The sequence below is a fragment of the Nicotiana sylvestris genome, chromosome 8 (genome assembly GCF_000393655.2).
Source record: "Nicotiana sylvestris chromosome 8, ASM39365v2, whole genome shotgun sequence".
NCBI lineage: Eukaryota > Viridiplantae > Streptophyta > Magnoliopsida > Solanales > Solanaceae > Nicotiana > Nicotiana sylvestris.
Genome location: NC_091064.1, coordinates 57,638,208 through 57,645,721, shown reverse-complemented (window position 1 = coordinate 57,645,721; position 7,514 = coordinate 57,638,208).

Sequence of the window (7,514 nt, the reverse complement as noted above, 5' to 3'; positions counted from 1 at the left end):
GTTTTTGTATTTATAACTAATATTATAAAACTACGGATTAAAGCTAGATTATGCTAGGAGAATATTGCTAAGTTGTAATTAATGGGAAGGAAGAGCACTAGGTTTGTGGCATTACCTTGGTGGCTAATTGACAGGTAGATGTTACTTAGGTTCGATTGACTTGTTTGGGGGTTATGTTATAACCGTTGCACAAATTTTACCCACTCTCACACCTCTCGGTAGAGAGAATGATTTTACCCAATTGACTCTCTCGAGACCAATTGGGTTGGCAAATTAGACCAAGCAACTAGGGTTCAAGTAGGGTGATTACTCTCTCGAGATTTAACCCGTTAATTGGGACTATCATTTCTCATGAGTCCATCCCAATTCCTTGTTGGGTCAATTTTGAGGTCATAAACTCTCTTTCTCAAGAAGAGTTAAACCCACAAAGCTTGAATCAGTGTTTGCAACCACCAATTCTAAATGAAATCATAAAATCAACCCAAATAACAAATACCCATAGTCAATCTAACCCTAGATGGCAACACCCATCAATTACCCACACTAGGGTTGAGCCACAACCCTAGATAATGGGTTTAGCTACACATAATTAAAGAAGAAACTGAAGAAATAGATGAAGAACTACATATATTAATTAATTACTAAGAAGAAACTACAATAATCTATTGTTAATGGGAAGCAAATATACCAAAAATGGCTACAACACCAAGCGTAGCTATTCTCCTGTTCTCATATCTGACATCCTCCCTAAAAAAATAGTAAAATGTGCTATTTATACTAGGCTGGAAAAATTGGACAAAAATACCCCTATGGGGTCAGTGCGGGCCGCACAAAATGGACCGCGACCGCACTGGCTCTTCGGTTTCAGTTGTTTGATGACTTGAACTGGGGGATGCAGACCGTGTGGGAGTGTACCGTGGCCGCGAAGGCAACTGGCGCGGTCCGCGCAGATGTGACCGTGGACCGCATGAGGGCAAATGCCCCTTTGCTAAACCTTATGAACGCGGACCGCATAGAGAAGGAGTGCGGCCGCGAAGCTTCTCCGCGGGCCGCGTGAATCCTACCGCGGTCGCATGACCTTAGGCTCGAAAAATGTCCAGTCTCTGAACCTCCTAGTATGGCCGCGGTCATTGTTACGCGGTCCGCACTAGGCCCCCTTTTTCTTCACTTCTCTTGGTCTTTGATACTTGAGCAGGTTTCACTCCTTTTTGAGCCGATTTTTGACATCTCGTCACTTTGTCAATCAACCCTGCAATCAAGCACAACTTGTGAGCATTTTGGGACTCTTTTTGTATCAATTTATACTCAAAGCATAGGCAAGTAGGGATATAAACACTTTAAAATCCTAACTTATCAACTCCCCCAAACTTAAACCTTTGCTTGTCCTCAAGCAAACAAAATAAGACCCTCCCCTTAAAGGAACATCCCAGTGATTCCAGCTATCCTAAAATAACCTCAACAAGCATCAATTGGGACTAACAATTGCCCTCACTACGAATGCATTATTAACACATTTAAAATTTTGAAAACTATGGATCAAGTGCGACACAAGAGCATCAAGAGTTGACACATTTCATCAAAGATCTTTTCTCACTTACTTTGGTCATTGTGGAACCCAAACTCTCACATCCTCAACTCTCCCTAAGCGAACCTCACCTTTTAAATATTGACACACAAATCGAAGCAAATGAAATTTCACTCATCTCTCTCAAAAAGGAAGGTCACAAGTCCGGCTCTAAGTACCATATACTTGCCCCTTATGTAAGTATCCACTAATGTAGGCTCCCTTCAACTTGAGATCAAATAGGGTTTTTGTGGAGTCATTTTGAAGTCTTTTAGGCAAGGGTAGGACATATTTTTATTCACGTGAGTTCAATCTTCCCTTAAGCACTTCTTTTGATTCATTTCGACACAACTTTCTTGGCTCTTTTTGAGGATTTCACTTCTTCACAAGGGGTTAGAGAGACACATTGTCACTCTTTCTTATACAATTCAAAACATTTCTCCTTTTTATACTTTCTCCATACCTCTTTTTTTTTTCACTTTTGTTTTTCTTGAATCCCTTTTTATTCTTGTTCACATGGGACTTTCTTTTTGTCCTTTTTCTTTTCTTGCTTTTTCATTGCCTTCTTTTCTTTCTTTTGTACCTTACTGCTTTGCTTCCTTTCTTGTCTCTCCCCCCAAACTTAGATTTTTGCCCTTACTCAAGGGAAGATTTGGGTGCCAAGAGAGGGTAATCGTTTAGAACGGGTATAGGCTTGTAGCATTGGTTCTTGAAAGAAACAGGTTTAAGGCTCAAAAGAGTTAACTAGGGATTATTTCATTGGAAGACTATGAAATTGTTCAACTTAGCATTTGGATCAAGACCATTGGCACGGGACTTGGACTCAAATTTCAATTCCTCACCACACACGCTAGGGATTTGCTAAAGACATCGAGTCGAGGGCCCACAACGACCTTAGTTATGATTTAAACATACAATGGTTCAAAAAGACCACACGCTGATCGTTTGGTCAACGCAGGAGTCTCAAAGCCACGACTTTCACCATCCTGAACACAACATTATGTCTTTGACCATATGATCAAAGGCAAATGTGTTAGGCCCAAGTGAAACCTTGCTTGAGGTGCTTTTAACTACGCGTATCAAAAACAAAAGAAAAATCAAAGAAACGGACTCAAACCCTTAAGAAGGTTGTCACGCCATCTATCATTGGGAAGAGCCACCCGGTTCGCACAATACTCCACCCTTGGAAAGAACCGTGACATTAAGAAAACCAAGGGCTTATTGGAAACACCAAAATCAAAACAAGTTGCTACGAGCCTAACTACAAAGCTAAAAATGAAAATTTAGCGAAAATAGAAAATAGAATGAATATGTACAATAGAGGAGTAGAATATACAACGGGGGATGAATATATACAGAAATGTAAAATTATATACATCCCAAAGTAAAAAAAACACACAATCAATAAAAATAAACTAAGAATCTATATATATACAGTCATCCAGAAAAAGTAGGGTGCACCCCACGAGTAAAAGCTGGCATTGTCTCAATGCCAACTATCAAATAAATATCAAAACAACAAAAAGGATATAGGATCTCCCTAGTCTTGGTCCGTCTGTATGAGATCATCAGTTGTCCCCAAGTCCTTTGTATGTATGGGAACCTCAGACTGGTTCCCGATATCCTGCTGCTCAGCTGCTGGGACTGGGGCCTACTCCTGAACTGGCTGACTGATAGGTGCATCACTGGAGGGGGTCTCATGTGGGTCTGGTAGCTCAATAACTGCACCAACTGAACTGGGGAGCTTCTTCTTCTTCCTTGGAGGCCTGGGTGCCTGCTCCTGCTCCTGCCGTGGTTGTGGCACTGGTGCTGCTGCTGGGGCTGGATCCCCAAATAACAAGTCTAGAGGCATCTGGTCTGCCAATAGCCTATCCACATCAGTCCGTAGCACTCTCACCGACTCCTTGGACGCCCTTGACTTCCTCATCTTCTTCTGCTCCTTGGCAAGCTCCCTCAAAGCCTTGCCATGTGAATCTACCGCCATAGTCAAGGCATCTTGAGTCCTCATAATCTTCTCCTAATTTTCCAGGAGCTTCTGCAGTGTGTCCTCAATGGACTGAGGAAACTGAGTAGTGGAAGGTGTTGAATGGGCCTCAACTGTAGCAGACAATGTAGACAACTTGGATGTCGTAGCTTCGGCTCAACTACTGGGCCGTGAAAGGATGAGTCCGGGAAGAAGGGACCCTCATGTCAACTGAAGTACTGGGACCAACAAAGGAGGAGGGTCGTGGAGGCAAATCATCATCAGTGGTGACCGTAGGCATGGTGGAAGGCTCTGTGGGGGGCTCAACCGAAGACACTACCGCCACTGGCTCCTCAGACTGGCCAGTTAGAGTGGAGGAAGGTGGTTTGTAACCTTTGTCTTTGGGGTTGTCTGGCCCCTTCAAACTGTACAAGGAAAATGGAGCCACAAGTTTTATCTTGACGTTAAACGGTCTCTTCTCCACCTCCAAGTCCCGGAAATACATAGTAAGGGTGCTGGTAAAAGGGTAATTCCGGTCATGCTCAACCCCGATTGCAGAAATGGTGCGGGACATCACATTTCCCACATTGATAGGGTAACCTGCCATAATAGAAGCAATAAGAACCGCTCGGGCAAGTGGAATAGTCTGATCATGAGTGGCCGGGTCGAGCCGACTGCATACAAAGGTAAACCACCCTCTAGCCTCGAAGTTGAAAGTTCTCCGAAGTATTTTGGTCCCTGCTTGTAGCCATTCTGGAACCGTACTCGGGATTGCCAGGTACGAAGCTAACCACGGACGAACCTCCTCGCCCATTGCTAACTTTTCATTGTATAGGGACTCATCTTCGTCAATGAACCCCAAATACTCATTCAACGCCTTCCCGGTGAAAACCACATTTTTGTTTCTCACTTTCGTCACTTTAGTGCCTTTCATGATATGGGCCACATTGCTGTAAAACTCCTTGACCATATGCTCATTTGCCTTCAAACAATTGTCTTTAAAGAACTCCCAACCCGCTCGAGCCTGGAACTGTCTATGCACATTTGGGTTTAGGGGTAGAAGGTCTTTGTCAATAAAGCTCCGCTCAAGTATCAACTTCCGTGCCGGCCACCATTCTCTAAATTTGTGGAACGCCACCTGGCTGACAAACCGATCTTCCCAAACTTCAGGTTTGGGCAGTAAACCTGGGGCACCCCACTGCTCGGTACCTCATTATCACTATTAGCCCTACACTCTCCCCAGATATTGAAGCTGTGGGGGAGGTGGAGTATTCACCACTGCCTGCTGCTGAGCCATCAGATGACTCAGAATATATACGTTGTGGGGCTTGGGCAGTATGTGAAGTCGGGACTGCTGTAGCTGGCCCTGAATCAGAAGAGAGGTCCTGGGATGGTACGTACTCACTCCCCGATTGGTCGTCTATGGCAATTTGTTTCCTTGTTTTCAGTTTAGGTAAGGAAGTGAGTTTAACGTGTTTCCCTTTTCCTCCCCGGGAGGAGTCACCTCGGCCGGGTTGTTTAGCACCTCTTCCTCGTTGTTTTACCATTATCTGCAAACAAACACATCTAACATTGTTAGTTGAAGCACATGCAGTGAAACATGTGACTGAATTAAAATTGCAGAAGCAAAATGAAAGTTGCAGACACTGCTGCAGAACCAGGCACCGCGGACCGCGCCATTAGGAATGCGGTCGTGTTGGAGGCACCGCGGACCGCGCTAAGGCTACCGCGGGCCGCACTGATCAAAACCCCAGGAAGGGTCTTCTCTGAATCTCACACCGCGGTCCGCACAAAATGGGGTGGTGGCCTCGGTGGGCCAGTGCGGACCGCACAAACGTTACCGCGGCCGCGCTGGACACAAGTTGTTCCTCAGTAATTCACGTATCGCGGACCGCGTGGAAGCGTAGCATGGACCAGGGCACCACGGACCGCGCTAAGGCGACCGCGGGCCGCACTGGGTTAGGTTCAGTGAGTAAACTAGGGATTGCATGCTTTTGTTCTATTTTTGTTCAACTTTTTACCTCTACTTGTCCCTACTCATGTACCCAATCCTTAGTTATTTCAAACTAACATGGAAGCTACCATAGACTAACAATTCGAAGACAACTGTAAAGGCAAAGAAGTTACAGACTACTGGCAAGCAAATAAAAATAAAAATAAAAGAGTAATAATCAAAAATGCATGACATGTTACCAGGATTATGAAGAATGAATGCAATATATCCACACAAGCAAGAATCTCAGTTTTGGATGGGGATGAATAGTAGAATTAGGGTTCTGGGTTTCTAATTTGCAAAAAACGTAAAATGAGACCCTTGGTCTCTATTTATAGAGCCCCAGTAGGACTCATACTCACCTACCAGCGCGGCCGCACAAAAGTGACCGCGGACCGCGCTGGGTTTATTTGTGTGACCCCTCATAATGAATCCTACGCAGACCGCACAGACATGTACTGCGGCCACGTCAGTTCATCGCGGACCGCATTAACTTGACCGCGGCCGCGGTAAAGAACTTCAGAGAGTCCCCTTTTTGACTCATGCCAGCGCGGACCGCACAAAATGCACTGTGACCGCGCTGGCAACCTTCAGAGACTATGCCGTTTTCCAACTTTGTTTTGCACTGTTTCAACACAATCCCTGCAATATCTCATAAACAGTTAGCTCAAAAATCCTAATCTACACATGGGTTGCCTCCCAAGAAGCGCCTGATTTAACGTCGCGGCACGACGCATGTTACCCCCACATCATTTTAGATGAAGAAGTGCCACTACGTGGCTGCCATCAAACTTTCCAAGATAATGCTTGACCCGGTGACCATTGACTCTGAAGACTTTACCATTTTTGTTTTTAAGATCAAGAGCACCAAACAGGGTCACAAACACAACTTCAAATGGCCCATTCCACTTTGACTTGAGCTTACCCGGAAACAGACGTAACTGGGAATTAAACAAGAAAACCATATCCCCAACTTTGAACTCCTTGCCCCGAGCATATTTGTCGTGAAGGTACTTCATTTTGTCCTTATATAAGGACGAGCTGGAGTATGCATGGAATCTAAACTCATCGAGCTCATTAAGTTGTTCAACCCTCAGATTTGCAGCAACATCCCATTCCAAGTTCAACTTTCTCAAGGCCCACATAGCCTTGTGCTCTAATTCCACTGGAAGATGGCAAGATTTCCCAAACACCAACCGGTATGGGGACATACCAATCGGAGTCTTGTAAGCTGTCTGATAGGCCCAAAGAGCATCATCCAATTTTTTCGACCAATCGGTCCTATTTGCATTTACAGTTTTAGACAAGATACTCCTAATTTCTCAGTTGGAGACTTCCACTTGACCGCTAGCTTAAGGATGATAGGGGGTGGTTACTTTGTGATTAACTCCATACTTGGCTAGAAATGAATCAAAAGCTTTGTTGCAAAAGTGAGATCCCCCGTCACTAATGATAGCACGGGGAGTGCCAAACCTCGTGAAGATACTCTTTTTAAGAAATGCCACAATACTCCGGGCTTCATTGTTGGGCAAAACCACAGCTTCAACCCACTTGGAGACATAATCTACCGCCATCAGAATGTAAGTGTTTCCACAAGAGCTCACGAAAGGACCCATGAAGTCGATGCCCCAAATATAAAAAATGTCTACCTCGAGAATTGTGTTGAGAGGCATTTCATCCCTTTTTGAAATTCCACCGGCTCGTTGGCATTCATCACATCTTTTGACCACATCACCGACATCTTTAAATAAAGTAGGCCAATAAAATCCGCAACTAAGCACTTTTGAAGCCGTTCTCGACCCGCCATGATGGCCACCATAGGGTGAGGAATGGCAAGCTTCCAAAATACCCAATTGCTCCTCTTCTGGGACACATCATCGAATCATACCATCGGTGCAAATCTTAAACAAATAGGGCTCGTCCCAATAATAATCCAAGCTATCCCGTTTGAGCTTCTTCCTTTGGTTAGAAGAGAGCTCACACGGGATGATTCC